This window comes from Hyperolius riggenbachi, chromosome 10 (genome assembly GCF_040937935.1).
Source record: "Hyperolius riggenbachi isolate aHypRig1 chromosome 10, aHypRig1.pri, whole genome shotgun sequence".
Taxonomy (NCBI): Eukaryota; Metazoa; Chordata; class Amphibia; order Anura; family Hyperoliidae; genus Hyperolius; species Hyperolius riggenbachi.
In genome coordinates, this window is record NC_090655.1 from 259,796,058 (window position 1) to 259,812,476 (window position 16,419).

The window sequence follows — 16,419 nt, forward strand, 5'->3', positions numbered from 1 at the left end:
GTTCTCCCCACCGCATGCGCGGCCAATGGCTCCGCCCCCCTTCAACAATATTAGTAGCCATAGCAACCTTCCTTTTTCCCAGCGCCTCTCACTATACATCTATCAAGCGCTCCAAAGCCCTCCCGATTGCCATCCAAATTAACCCTCCCCCACCTGTCCAAACAGGCTACAAATGAATTACAAATACAACATAAATGGGATAATGTGTTACAATACTTTGATTTTTGCGCTTCACATATTAGCATAAATTACAATTCCATCCACATTATGCTTTATATATTACAGATTTTCTTTTGATGAATAAATTCCCCATTTCATAATAATCATCATATATTGTCATTAGTTGCTACTTTCCCTTTCACCCTTTTTTCTCTCAGACAGTTAGGGTTGCCTCCAGGATATTTTCTCCCACAATCCTTGTAGTGACCTCAAAAATCCCTTTCCATGATGGCAAATGATGGGGAGGATGATGAGGAAGATGATGCTGAATGGGAGGAATACTTTGATAGATGCGGGGTGGGCTTAGTAAGCCTATTGATGAAGAGAAAGAAAAGAAAGTTAACTAAAGTGGGGAAGGAAATAGACGAAATCAGACAGAGATTAGAGATATGTAAAGGGACAGAGGAGTATAATAAAAGGACCACAAGAATTAGTGAAATACTGCAGAAAGCAGAGAAAGAAATAATAGTATCTAAGAGACAGAAATTCCTAAGGGATTACCATGCACATAAGAACAAGGAAGCATATAAATGGCAAATAAAAAAGAAAGTGACCCAGCAAGCTCAGGTGGGAGAAAGGAAGGATAACTCAACCACACAAAGCAACCCTCAGGCACCGCAAGGGCCAACAGTTGCCACGGGGGGACAGAGCCTGGGAATGAGGGGAGGGGGAGGACAGGGAGGAGGGAGGGGGGGTTGGGGTGGTGTACACCTTAAAGAGATTTATAGACCAGCACAGCCCATGGGGCCAACGCATGTACAGAGCAGGCCGAGTTGGAGGCCATATAGGGGGATGCCGGGGGGTAGGGGGAGGGGAGGACGTCCGATGGGAGGACAATATAGATCACACCCAGTACCCCATCAATTTAACCCCCAGGGACAAGAACCCACATACCACATACCTCTGAGTAATAGATATGACCCCCTAGCCCAGCAGAGCCAATATGAGAATTTTTTGGGGGAGGGCAGGATGTACCACCAAACAGATTGGGTGGAAGAAACAGGCTACCTCCCGGGAAAAAGAGGAGCAGAAGGGGGAGAAGGGGTGGAAGAAGGGAGCGCCAAAAAAATAAAGAAAAAATAGAAGGTAAAGGAATCTTCAATCTGAGTGGGGTTCCACTTACTAATGGGGAGATACAGGTCCTAGATGAGGGCCTGAAGTTTGCCCCTAAAAAAGGTCTGAACAAATTTGAGACTTATATTGATTTAGAGAAGTTTACACGTAAGTTAAATTTGAAAAAGTATTTTTCTAAGAGGGAGGGGCTCAACGGGAGAACATATAACCCAGCAAATCTGACCCAAACCACTCGGTATACACATACCACCCTTAAGAATAAGTCAGTGTTTAACCCTCAAGAAACAGGATTTCAAGCTATAGGAGCTTTCAAAAAATTGGTTAGTAATGAAATAAGGGAGATCCCAGAAAAGCGATACCCGGGGGTGAAAAATGTTGCCAAAAACCTGTTAGACAAAAAAGGACTGGTAGTGCGACCGGCGGATAAGGGAGGTGGGGTAGTGGTCCTCAATAAAGTGCAATATAGGACTGAATTGAACAGACTAGTACAGGACGAGGACACATATGAAAAGCTTAGAGGGGATCCAACACAACAGTATATGACTGAACTAAGAATATTACTGAAAAAGGGGCTTGATATGGGGTGCCTGTTGGACTCTGAATATAGGTATCTTATCCCCAACTCTCCAAGAATCCCTGTGATCTACCAAGTACCTAAAGTTCACAAGGACCCGGTCAATCCCCCGGGTAGACCTATCTTGAGTGGACTGGGTTCCCTGACCCACAGACTTGGCCAATATCTTGATACCTTTCTTCAACCGTTGGTCATTAAACTGCCTTGCCTATTGAGAGACACAAAGCACACCATCCAAGAGCTGGAGGGTTTGGAGGTTGGTGAGGGGACAATGCTGGTGACGGCAGATGTCTCCTCACTATATACTAGTATACCACAAGACAAAGGTGTAGAAGCAGTCAGATATTACATGGAAAGGGAAGGAGAGCTGCCAGGGGAACAGGTAGAATTTTTGCTGGAGTTACTAAGATTTGCATTAGAGAAAAACTATTTTTGGCATGGGGGAAACTTTTTCAGACAACACAGGGGATGTGCGATGGGGGCGGGATTCGCACCTAGTTTGGCGAATCTATACATGGGTAGATGGGAGGAGGGGGTTTTAAGGGGGGTATCACAAAGGGTGATCACTTGGAAAAGGTATATTGATGACTTGTTAATTATGTGGGGGGGTACGGTAACAGAGTTGGATACATTTATGGCACAGTTAAATGATAATACTTTAAATATCAAATTATCATATGAGCACGACACTGAAAAAATTAGTTACTTGGACCTTCAACTTATGGTCTTGGGGAATAGAATTGGAACTAAGACACATTTTAAGGCCACGGACCGTAATGGCTACATTTCTACAAAGAGTGGGCACCATCCTAATTGGATCAAGAATGTCCCTAGAGGACAATTCACACGATTAAGAAGGAATTGTAGCAGTATGGAAGATTACGAGGCCCAATCACAACTTTTAAAAGAAAGATTTATGGAGAAAGGGTATGGGGAGACCTTTTTGGATGGGGAAATAGATAGAGTTAGACACATAGATAGACGGTCACTGGTGCACAGAGTGAATAATGATGGAAACCAAGAAAACACGCACAATTTGGCATTTATCACGGAGTACAATAGTCAGTATAAAGAAATAGAAGGAATAGTGACTAAGCACTGGGAGATTCTGTTGTCTGATACTGAACTAAGTAAAATACTGCCACCGAAACCCAGGTTCATATATAGAAAAGCCCCAAATCTAAAGAACATATTAGCCCCAAGCTGCGTGGAACCCCAAAAACAGATGTCCAGATTACAGGGTTGGCAACGCCCGGGGTTTCACCCATGCAGAGATTGCAAGGGGTGTAGGGAGGCCAGAGCAGGAAGAGTGACACACGTAAGGGGAAAGTCCAATGGGAAGGAAATAAAAATAAGAGATTTCATTACGTGTAATGATAGGTTTGTTATATACGTGGCATGGTGCCCTTGTGGAACACAATATGTTGGAAGAACAACAAGGCCATTAAAAGAAAGGATAGGGGAACATCTTAGGAATATTGCTAAGGGACTGATGAGCCATAGTCTGTCAGCTCGTTTCAAAAAAGTACATAACAGTAACCCCTCACTCCTGACCTTCTGCGGAGTGGAGAAGGTTATGAGACCATGGAGGGGAGGGGATATGGTGAAGGAGGTTTCACAGAGGGAAACCAAGTGGATATATCTTTTGGATACCCTGAAACCGAGGGGACATAATGCTGAGATTGATTTGGTCTGTTTCCTTGCGGATGATTAGGGGGGGGGGGGGGGGGGGGATGCCTCCGGGATTAGGACCCCAACATCCTATGAAGTTTTCACTTTTTTGACATTGGATATAAGCACTTAACACTAAATATGTTGATGGAGAATTATGTTTGGGGCACTAAAGGTCAAATGGGGATAAGGGGGTGGGGGGGGGTATTTGAGTGAGCGTCATAATGGAAAGGGATTTTTGAGGTCACTACAAGGATTGTGGGAGAAAATATCCTGGAGGCAACCCTAACTGTCTGAGAGAAAAAAGGGTGAAAGGGAAAGTAGCAACTAATGACAATATATGATGATTATTATGAAATGGGGAATTTATTCATCAAAAGAAAATCTGTAATATATAAAGCATAATGTGGATGGAATTGTAATTTATGCTAATATGTGAAGCGCAAAAATCAAAGTATTGTAACACATTATCCCATTTATGTTGTATTTGTAATTCATTTGTAGCCTGTTTGGACAGGTGGGGGAGGGTTAATTTGGATGGCAATCGGGAGGGCTTTGGAGCGCTTGATAGATGTATAGTGAGAGGCGCTGGGAAAAAGGAAGGTTGCTATGGCTACTAATATTGTTGAAGGGGGGCGGAGCCATTGGCCGCGCATGCGGCGGGGAGAACGGAGAGGCGCGCTGAATGCGCGGTGAGCGAGCCCTAGTGGATTGCCATGTTTACCACCATCGGTGTAGGGAGGAGGAGCCAATTGCCGCGAATGCGGCGGGGAGGAGACGCGCGCTGAACGTGCGGCAAACAAATCCCCCAGTAGGAGTGGGCATCCAATGATGCAGGAGGGGACGGAAGAGAACGGGCACGCCCTTCAGGCGAGCGGGATGTCACTTGAGAACAGGAAGCGTTCAGGATGTGTAGAACCACCCTGGGACGCAGGGATTACAGATCAGTGACTGCCATTGGCTGGCAGTCATGAGGTAAAGGTCACCATTTCCGGGTTAGGGAGGGAGGGGAGGGAGTTTTAGCTACAGCAGAGGGTATTTAATACAGACAGGAGAAGGCCGCGCATACTTCTGAGGAGTCGCCTAGAGCGACGAAACCGGTCAAGTGCACGCGGTCTCACTAATATCCAGAGGGGAGGAACGTGGACGCAGAGGGGAAGGCGATAGAAACAGCGCTCTACAGCCAACCCGGTGGCCAGCGTTTGGGGTGGAGCCCACAAAAACTCTATGCGAATGACACTGGATATGTTTGTAAGTGAGCAATCTTTTTATTAATAAAACTTTTATACAATTTTACGCTATGGGAGCTTTGGTATATGTCTTTTGAGGTGAAAAGGACCAGCAGATGACACAGAAAGTGGTGAGGAGGGAATCTTCCAGCTAAAACGGCAGGGGGCAGCCAGATGACCCCACAAGCGCTGTGGACCCATCTAACTGAGGGTCTCATTTAACGGTGAGTGGCCACTGCTTGGGGTGTGGTGGTGGTGTCTCACTGAAGTGGAGTGACTTATCTGACCCTGAGTGGAAGAGTAACATATACCACTTGGAGTGTGGAACGCAGCCTGCTGAAGTTCTTTGTGCGCAGCTATTGTTTGAGATTTATTGACGATATTGTATGCAGCAGCGCACCACCAAAAGGAGTTACACCCAATAATAATATCAGCGCAGTTTTTGGTTTTTCATACTATTTACCTGCCTAAACATTTTTAGTGGCAGCCACTGTCTGAGAGGCCTAAAAAAAATATTTAGGCAGGTAAATGCCCGATTTTTCAGGCATCTCAGACAGTGGCTGCAACCACAAATGTATTAGGCAGGTAATCCCAAATTTGTCAAGCCTCTCAGTCAGTGGCAGCATTTTAAAATGTTTAGGCAGGTAAATGCTGATATATATATATATATATATATATATATATATATATATATATATATATATATATATATATATATATATATATATATATATATATATATATATATATATATATATATATATATATATATATATATATATATATATATATATATATATATATATATATATATATATATATATATATATATAAAGAATTTTTTTTTTTTTTTTTTTTACAATAAAGTTTTATTAAGTGAAATAAAAAAAGTTGTGTAGAGTCATACACAGGTATACACAAATCAAATCCATTTGTGGGGCTAAAAACATAAAAATGTGCACAGTTCAATTAAGCATGTTAGCCAGTTTGTCACATGTTAGAAGATATAAAAAAAAAATCTGCTAGACAGCAACAGGCTGGTATCTTGGCATTACTGGAAAGGGGATTGTGTCTGCTATGCATGAAATAATCTAATGCCAGCTGGGAAGCATGTTAACCATGATTACAAGGTACTTACATACTGAAAGCTAACAATAACAGTAATAATAGTAACATTTCTATAGAGCTTTTCTCCCATAGCATGCAAAGCGCTTAGGCTCTCTCAGATTCAGAAATTGACAGTAGGATGAAGTATTGACACAACAGAAATTATATTTCTGCAAATGCCAGACTAAACAGGTGGGTTTTCAGTCTGGATTGAAACACGTCCAGAGATGGAGCTGTCTTGATCTGCTGAGGTAAGGATTTCCATAATGTCGGAGAGGCATGACAGAAGGCTCTGGGACCAAAAGTTTCCAGGTGAACTCTGGGTATGACTAGATTATTAGAACGTGTGGATCTGAGATTGCGGGGATTGCTACACAGCTGTAACATTTCTTTCATGTATCCAGGGCCAGATTATGTAGTGATTTAAATGTCAGTAGGCCAATCTGGAATAGGTCCCTCCATTCTATAGGTAGCCAGTGAAGGGAGTGCAGGACTGGTGTTATGTGGCAGTGATGGGGTTGGTTAACAGTCTGGCAGCAGTATTCTGTATCAGCTGTAGGCGGTAAAAGTCCTTTTTTTGGAAGGCTGGTGTAGAGAACATTGCACTAGTCCAGTCGGGATGTAAGGAAGGCATGAACTAAGGTTGGCAGATCTGTGGGGATGAAGTGCTTGATTTTTGCAATGTTCTTCAAGTGAAAATAGGATGATTTTACCACAGCAGAGATGTGGGTTCTGAAGTTTAAATCCCCATCAATTAGAACTCCCAGGCTACGCACATGCTCAGAGCTGTGTAGATCTGTGCCTCCTATTCCCAGTGGTGAAGACTTCAGGAGAAGTTGTTTTTGTTGTCATTCGCTTCCCTCCGATTAGAAGGACTTAAGTTTTATCTGCATTTAGTCTCAGCCAGTTGTCACTCATCCATTGCTGTAGTTCAGCTAGGCAGGTGTTTATTGTTGGGAGTTGGGTCTGTCACCCCAGGCTTGAAGGAAAGATATAGTTGGGCGTCATTAGCATAGCAGTGGGATGTCAGTCCGTCAGGTATGTCAGGCTGGGAGCTAGCAGAGGCATCCCATAGGCTGGCAGGTGAAATACACAACCTGTGTTTTGAGGTATCATTGGCGCTCCTTCCATATATCCCATACTAGAGTTCTTGATGGCCTCCTATCTACACACACTCGTTTTTTTTTTTATAAGGAAATGAGCTGTCTACTCTTTTAACCCAGTTTTGAAAGGTTAGTGGCGAGGGCACAAGCCATCTATCTGCATGCCGCCTCTTGCCTGGCCATGATCAGCACTCCTGACAAAAAGGATTTACGGGGAGTTGCCAAACCCTCATCATGTATGACACCCGAAATGCATACAATTGGATCAGCGTTCATAGGGAACCTTGTCATGCAAGAATTTTGTAAGTTGTTTCCAGTCATCTATTATCACGGGGTAATCCTTAATAAGATGAAAAAAGGGGGGTGCGGGAGATATTTGGGACAGACATCAGTGGCCATGGAGTTATATTTAACTAGCCTGTTCGGGGTCAGATAGTCCTGCTGGAGAATATATAATTGCATGATTCTACCATGAACATAGGGGGATACCTTTTTCACAGCATCAAGGGCATCTTCCCAATCCTCATCTACATTATTATTATTATTTTTTATTATTATGATTATTTAGTATTTATATAGCGCCATCATCTTCCGCAGCGCTGTACAGAGAATATATTGTCTTGTCACTAACTGTGCCTCAGAGGGGCTCACAATCTAATCCCTACCATAGTCATATGTTTATGTATGTTTTGTACAGTACATGTATTGTAGTCTAGGGCCAATTTAGGGAGAAGCTAATTAACACATCTGTATGTTTTTGGGGTGCCCGGAGGAAACCCATACAGCCACGGGGAGAACATACAAACTCCTTGCAGATGTTGACCTGGCTGGGATTTGAACCAGGGACCCAGTGCTGCAAGGCGACAGCGCTAACCACTACGACGTTGTGCTACCTAAATAAAAATTATATACTCATTGAAGTTGTTCTTCTTCCCACGACTAAGTCTCTTGTGACACAGGATGCATTTGGCTTCTGTACTGTATCAGGCAGACACACAGAAATAAGCCCACACTGCAGAGCCTTGTACTGATGCTCTGGTACCGGTAGGAGTGACTGGGCATTGTGTGTGGCTGACCCCAGGTGACTTCACACTTTCCTGTTTGCCTCCTGTCCCCTGCAACCTCTCACTGCTTCTCACTCTTATCCTCCCTTTCCAATGCTCTGTCTCTCCCTCTGATTGCTCCTCCTTCTGTTCCTCTCTTGTGGGCACCCATGTGACTTCCATCACCCCCATCGCTTACACTTCCCAGCTCACAGTAGGTGCCACAGCAGGGAAATGGCACCTTGTGGTGACCTCAGTACTGTCGTCTGAGTGTCTAACTTCCTCTATACACACACCTTATTAATATGGATCTACGTATATAACTTTAATTAGAGGAAAACTAGTAATAAAACATAATATTTAATTCAATTAGGATAAAAACATTGTAAAGCCGCTCAAACATCATTGTGAAGTGAAAACACAGTGGGGGTTACCTACGCAGCTCTTACTGTTACTGTAAGGCCTGGGACCCACTAAGCACTTGTGATTTGAGAAGCCCTTGATAATGTAATACTATGTGTGTGATCACACGTGGGGGATGGGATTTGTTGTTTTATCCCCCACAGCATTACATTAGCAAGAGCTTCACAAATCACAAGTGCTTAGAAAATTGCTGCCAGTGGTTTCCAGGCCTAGCTCTTAGCTGGTGCAAATTGTATGCTAATTATATGCAAAATTATGCATCTGCTTCATCTGGTCCATTTTCAAACTGCATAAACTTTGCCTCAACTTGGAATTCTTAGCAGCTCACTGACCATCGCTAATGATAATTGTTCCTCCTCTCAGAATTCTTGAACAGGAAGTGATGATGTTTCTCTATTTGCAGAGCGGAGTCCCGGCATCAGGAACCTCTCAGAGACTCGTCTCTCTGTATCCACAGACTGTACAACGGATGATGATGTCGCTGGACAAGAGTCTCCTGCAGATATCCTGGTTACCCCAAATTTTCCCCCAGACTCCTCTCACCTGTCTAACCCTGAGGGGCCTCATACCCAGCACAGCTCTCCCCCTGCAGGAGGGTCTTATTCCTGTTCCATGTGTGGGAAATGTTTTGTTCAGATATCGCATTTTGTCAGACATGAGAGATCTCACACTGGAGAGAAGCCCTATTCATGTGCTGAGTGTGGGAAATGTTTTGTTCGGAAATCACATCTTGTCAGACATGATAGATCTCACACTGGTGAGAAGCCCTATTCATGTGCTGAGTGTGGGAAATGTTTTGTACAGATATCGCATCTTGTCATACACAAGAGATCTCACACTGGTGAGAAGCCCTTTTCCTGTGCTGAGTGTGGGAAATGTTTTATTCAAAAATCAGTTCTTGTTATTCATGAGAGATCTCACACTGGTGAGAAGCCCTATTCTTGTATAGACTGTGGTAAATGTTTTGCATCTAAAGAAGGCCTTATACATCATGAGAGATCTCACACTGGTGAGAAGCCCTATTCCTGTATAGACTGTGGGAAATGTTTTGCATCTAAAGATGGCTTTATATATCATGAGAGATCTCACACTGGTGAGAAGCCCTATTCATGTCCTGAGTGTGGAAAATGTTTTGGCTCTAAATCAATCCTTATCAAACATAAGAGATCTCACACTGGCGAGAAGCCCTATTCATGCTCTGGGTGTGGGAAATGTTTTGTACAGATAACAAATCTTGTCAGGCATGAGATGTCTCACACTGGTGAGAAACCCTTCTCATGTGCTGAGTGTGGGAAATGTTTTGCACGTAAATCACATCTTGTCAGACATGAGAGATCTCACACTGGTGAGAAGCCCTATTCATGTGCCAAGTGTGGGAAATGTTTTATAGAGAAATCACAGCTTGTCAGTCATGAGAGATCTCACACTGGTGAGAAGCCCTATTCATGTGCTGAGTGTGGGAAATGTTTTGTACAGAAATCACAGCTTGTCAGACATGAGAAGTCTCACACTGGTGAGAAACCCTATTCTTGTGCTGAGTGTGGGAAATGTTTTAGGCGTAAAGAAAGCCTTGTCAGTCATGAGAGATCTCACACTGGTGAGAAGCCCTAAGCATGTGTTGTGTATGGGAAATGTTGTTGTTTGGAAATCACTGCTTGTTGTATATTTGTGTTGAGTGTGGGAAATGTTTTGGCCATAAGTGGTCTTTTGCAATGCTTTTATTTTTGTCTCTTGCAAAGTGCTCATAGAAATATTTCAACACAGAGTCCTGAGGACACTTTCATGCTACTCAGTTTATTGGTTTGGTGAAGCTGAATGGAGGTGACATGAGGAGATAAACATGGGTATATATAGTACTAACCCGAGATAGAACTTGCCTGAGATCATGTTTTATATTTTTAATTGTAAGGGTTAATAAACCAGGTGCTTTTTTATGCAAATGATGCAGAATCTGCAGTCACAGCTCTCCGGAAAAGTACATAAAACAACATGCTATTATCTGGGAATATTAGATGATCCCAGTCATCCAGACTGACCTGAGGAAAGGAGATTTCCCTCTCTCTGTCTCTCTGTGTCTCTGTTTTATATTCAGGAAACATGAAGAGATTTGAGCTGAATGCACAAAGTCCAGTAAGATAAGAAGAGAGGGATTTATCTCCCAGCAATGTTACGCTGGACACACACAGGACTGATATTCAGAGAGATTGGATCACTGCGACTGTGACGGGATCTTCCAGGGATCTCCTGATTTCTCTAAATAATTTTAGGGGTAACATTATAGATCTATATTGTTATGCCCTCACAGAGGAAGATTGGCTACCATTTTACATGATAATACTACAGTATAAATATGGGAGCAGGAAAAGATAAAGTATTATTAGTCAGATGTATTCCCAGCAGCACGGCTGTGGAGTTGGAGCAGTTTTTTGGTACCTGGAGTCAGAGTTGTCCACAAATGCACTGATTCCGACTCCTAATAAATGGATACTTTAATTAAAAGAAGTAATGTGATACAATATTCTGTTTCGCAGATAGCTCACAAAAATCTGAAATATACAGTAATAGCTGTGCTTAGTCCACAAAAATGAAACAATAAACCAATCAAACCACAAGTTACTTTTGCTGCAGCAGTAAAGCAGTCACCATATTCTTAACACCAGATACATATATGTAACTGACTGTATGTGTGATGTGTACACAGGAATCTTTTATATATAATAACATCTCTGCATTCTAAACTGCCACAAATGTGGATCTAAGCTTTGTTGTAACTACTTATTTACTCCACCCCATCGGTTTCCTTTGTTAAGGTATGGATGATTTTTTGGTTAATTTCTGTGTATTTTTTCTGTGGTATTTTTTTTTTTTTGTGTCTGTCTACAGATACAATCTAACGCCACACTACCATTCTGGAGATATCAGATATAAATCTCCCATAGGGGACCAGCCCTCCTGGCACTGCAGGTGTTCCCCATATGGAAGAATATCTCAGTCAGAGTTTGTTTTAATAGCCACATATCTCCATAGAATAATCACAATTTCTGTAGCATGTGATGTCTGTTGGCTTTGCCTATGGGAAGTACAGTACTGCTTATATGAAGCTTTTATGTAGTGACACAACAACAGACAACTCTCCCTGTTATGGTGGTGAACAAAACCTCTGGCGCTAGACTTATTTTATTTCCATCCAACACCCGGCCTGGCTTATATATAAAATGTTCTAACCTCTGTTTCTATGTGGGATGTACATCCAGCTGATCTATAGAAGAAACTTGTGTGTATAATGTTTATATGATATAGTGTGATGGATGTTTCATTATTATTATTTGCAAATCACTGTAACGTTTTGTTTGTTCTGTATTACAAATCCTTTACTATAAATGTGATAGCATCTCTGTGGTAAGAATAAAGCCCAACGAGTAGCTGTGTCACTGGTAGGGATTGTCAATGAGATGCAAATAATTCTGTGTTGCTGCAGGTTTATGCAAATTATATATGCAAATGTATGCAGCTTGAAAATGGACCAATCAAATTCCACCTTTGCAGGACTGTGTGGAAGGGTGAGCAATGCACCCTGGGAAGTAAACACAGAGAGACAACAGGAGCCTAAATGGTGCACTAGCTCACACAGTATAGAAGGATGGAAATTAGGTGAAATGAACACTCATAAAGAGAAGCTGCACAGGGAGCTGCCAACCACTGGAAGCAGGTGGGAGAGGCACAAACCCGACTCCACTCGGGTACCCAGAGAGGGGGGGTAATGGTCATACTCTTACCCTCCTTGGCGGTAGTGATGTGTATGCACATAAATACAAAACATACTGCGATTGGTATTGACGTGCATACACATCCAGTCCGAGTTTGATTCAGGTGATTGTTTTTACTGACTCCACAGCTGTGATTCCCAGATATTGCAGATACACTCCAATGCCTCAGTGCTGCACCCCATATGTAAATTAGAAGGATATGATTGGATACAGGTGTTTGGGCTGGAGGTGAGATACAGGAATTCTGGGGTGGAGAGGGGGGCAGGTTATTGTTAGATGTGTTACAATCACTGCTATAGACACCCCAATGCCTCAGTGCTGCACCCCAAATGTAAATTAGAAGCAGATGATTGGATACAGGTGTTTGGGCTGGAGGTGAGATACAGGAATTCTGGGGTGGAGAGGGGACAGGTTATTGTTATGTGTGTTACACTCACTGCTCACTGCTATAGACACCCCAATGCCGCAGTGCTGCACCCCAAATGTAAATTAGGAGATGATTGGATACAGGTGTTTGGGCTGGAGGTGAGATACAGGAATTCTGGGGTGGAGAGGGGGACAGGTTATTGTTATATGTGTTACACTCACTGCTATAGACACCCCAATGCCTCAGTGCTGCACCCCAAATGTAAATTAGGAGATTATTGGATACAGGTGTTTGGGCTGGAGGTGAGATACAGGCATTCTGGGGTGGAGATATGTGTTACAATCACTTGCTATAGATCAGGGCTGGGCAAACTTTGCATGTGGATTCCTAAAATTTCTCCCACCTCCCAACCTCTACCTCCCTTCAGAGTCGCTAGCGCGTGATGTGCAGGGGTCAAAACCAGGGCTGTGGAGTTGGAGTTGAGGAGTCGGAGCAATTTTTGGGTGCCTGGAGTCGGGAAAAAATCCTCGGACTCCGACTCCTAATGAATTTAAACTGTAATTAAAATAGAAAATATGATAAAATGTTCTATTTCTCAGAAAATGGTCATCATAAATTATACATACAGTAATAACCACGCCCAGCCCACAAAAATGAAATAAACCAATCAAAAATAGTTACTTGTGCTGCTTCAATAAAGCAGTCCCCGTATTTTTTAAAGTCAGATAAACATACTGTATCTGATTGTGACTGTATATATGATGTGTACACAGGAATCTCTTATATATACTAAATAACATCTATGCTATAAGTATAAAGCCTGATGTGTAGCTGTGTCACTAATAGAGATGGTCAATGAGATGCAAATAATTCTGTGTTGATTCTGATTTATGCAAATGTATGCACTCTCTTTGCTCATGAAATAAAATCATTTGATATGTTGTTAAAATTTGGTTTAGTGACTACAAATTAAATGGTACCTGAGAAGGATGAAAAGAAAAGTTTTATACATACCTGGGGCTTCCTCCAGCCCCCTTCAGGCTAATCAGTCCCTCGCTGTCCTCTTCCACCACCTGGATCTTCTGCTATGAGTCCTGGTAATTCAGCCAGTCAGCGCAGTCCGGCCGTGTGCCGCTTCCACAGCCAGGAACATTCTGCACCTGCGCAATAGTGCTGCTCAGGTGTAGTATGCTCCTGGCGGCAGAGTGTGTGCATGTGCACTACACCAGACTGGCTCAAGTGCCTGGAACCATAGCAGGAGATCCAGGTGGCGGAGGAGGACAGCCTAAAAGGGGGCAGGAGGAAGCCCCAGGCATGTATTAAACTTTCATCTGTCTCAGGTTTACTCAGTTTTTTACTCAAGTTACACAGTACTACTATACTCTACACATGCACTCCCCACAGAGCTGCAGGGAATCCACTGAGAATGTTGTGCACATTGAACACAGAGGGGTTGTCTATCACCCATAAAGATTGTACATGAAGAATGTGTAATAGAGGAAGAATCTCCTCATTCCCCTGCAGAGTACCTGCACATCACTCTTACATGTACCCACAGTTACATTGCCTAGGGTCTGATAGATGTTCTTTGTTCCTGTCTGTACCTTCTGCAAGTACTCTTACAAAGGTCTAGTTTTAGGCCTTCTTCACATCTATGCAGTGCAGATGGCCGTGCGATCGGAACGCAATGCGTATGATCGCACGCCATCTGCGCTGCTACCCGCTGCATTGCTGATCCCATCCATTGACAGTGAATGGGTCAGCTCTGCGCTTGCCGTCAGAATGCATGCAGCAGTACGCAAGCGCAATGTACTGCTGCACAGCGCATTTGATGTGAATGGCAGAAGGACTGTCTATACCCTTCTGCCATTCTTGCATGTGCGCTTCCAAATGCGCACGGAAGCGCGTATGATGTGAACGAGGCCTAAGTCTATGACTAAAAGTATTAGAGGCAGAAGATCAGCTGGATAGCCAGGTTACTGGTATTGTTTAAAAGGGAATAATTATGGCAGCCTCCATATCCCACTCAGTTCAGTTTCCTTTTAAAATTCCTTAGCGTTGGCATTTAAGAGATGCATTTTATGTTACATACTTTCAATCAACAAGATTGTATTATGCAAACAAGAGAAGTCGAGGAGTCGGAGTCGGTGGAATCCTAACCTGAGGAGTCGGAGTATTTTTGTACCGACTCCACAGCCCTGTTCAAAACTCGGCGAATCCAGCACCACATCTCCATGGCAATTGGGTGTCCCGTGACACTCTTCACATGACAACGTATTACACGCTGGAACATCTTGATGATGTGTGTCACCCTGTTGCCTTGGATACATGATAATGGAATCGGCGATAAGTGAGTTTTAACTCCCGCAAATCGCCCACTCAGGACTGCAGGGAGGGAAGGAGGGAGTGGGGGAGAGAGGAATCCGGCCACCTATCAGTGAGCCGGATGAACATTCGCTGCTGCTACAGACAAATGTGGGAAGCTGTTGCTGGAAACGATTCTGTGTTATGTAACAAAATAACTCTTATTAGAATGGAAATCTGATGCATCTCCAAGTATCTCTCCTGTGATTAAAGCTGCTAATAAAGTTATTTCTCTGGATAATGTGCTGAATATCAGCTGTATATTGTTCCCACAGTGTGACGTGTTTTGTTCCTCTGCATGTGATGTAAGATGTACTATTACCTGCATCACTCAGATGTACTGTAATAAATAAAAGTGTTTGCAGCCAGAGCTCTCTGTAACATTGCAGGTTTGTAGTGATGGTTAATGACATGGAAATAATTCTGAGTTGATGCAAAATACCCCTCCTACAATTGGCACAAATAAGCTATACTGGGCTGAAAAAATGAGGCCATGTGCTGCTTTGTTTTGAAGATCACAGCAATTATTTTTTTCCAGACGATGGCATCACCCGGCCTCCCTACAGCAACGCACAGGCATGACAATGTTATGGTTGGTTTGTGCCCGTTTGTGATGCAAAAAGCCCCCTTCTATTTGTTATAGTTTTCAAAATATTAAAGATTTTTATAAAAGTTCCCCCACCATTCATTCGCTTCATTATTGAGATGTTTCTGGTTTGTTTAGTGTTCATTTTTCGCAAAGTAAAGCAGAGAAACAAAGTACTGCAAGAACTTTAAATATAATAGGATAACAGAAGCGCCAACAGGATAATAAACACTAAAAGAACTTAAAAACCCATCTTGGTAATAGAGCAGGTAGTGGTGGACTTACCTCCTCCAAGCAGAACATACGACTGTGGATTTCCAGTCAAAACAATTTTATTGGATATTCCAAATAAAGTGCAACGCATTTCGCGGGGTGCAAACCCGCTTCATCAGGCAATAACAGATAGGAGTAAATAGCATCTGCCAGTATCATCAACGCTGAGCGTCCCTGTAAGTCCACCACTACCTCCTCTATTACCAGGATGGGTTTTGATGACATGAAGAAAAAGAAAAAACATGCACAGGAAGGCTAAAAATTATCACTGCAGGAGTGCAAATTACCAGTACACAATTGGCAGATCCAGTAGGTAGAGAAAAAGGGGCTTTGCACATCCCTTATAAAACTTCACTTTTAATGTAGAAAAATTAAAATGCATACATTACATCCAGTACAATACTGAGAGAGAGGTACTAGGCTGGTGGGGAGGTCGACAGCTGTTTCGCGCCTCTATACACTGTGGCGCATCGGATGCGTCTTCCGGGTTGCGTTCCACCGCAGCGGAAGTATAGATTGAGAGGCCACCAGCACGGCCTGGCGTGCGTTCCAAGCGCAAACAGTGCGCTTTTTTGCAACGTGGGTGGCAGCTGCTCCTCATGGATGGGGTAAGAGGTTA

At 43.0% G+C, this 16,419-nt stretch overlaps 1 pseudogene; it reads left to right on the top strand.

Annotated features, from left to right (window-relative positions):
- LOC137537132 (uncharacterized) overlaps positions 1-16,419 on the top strand; it is a 272,454-nt pseudogene that overhangs the window by 223,681 nt on the left and 32,354 nt on the right.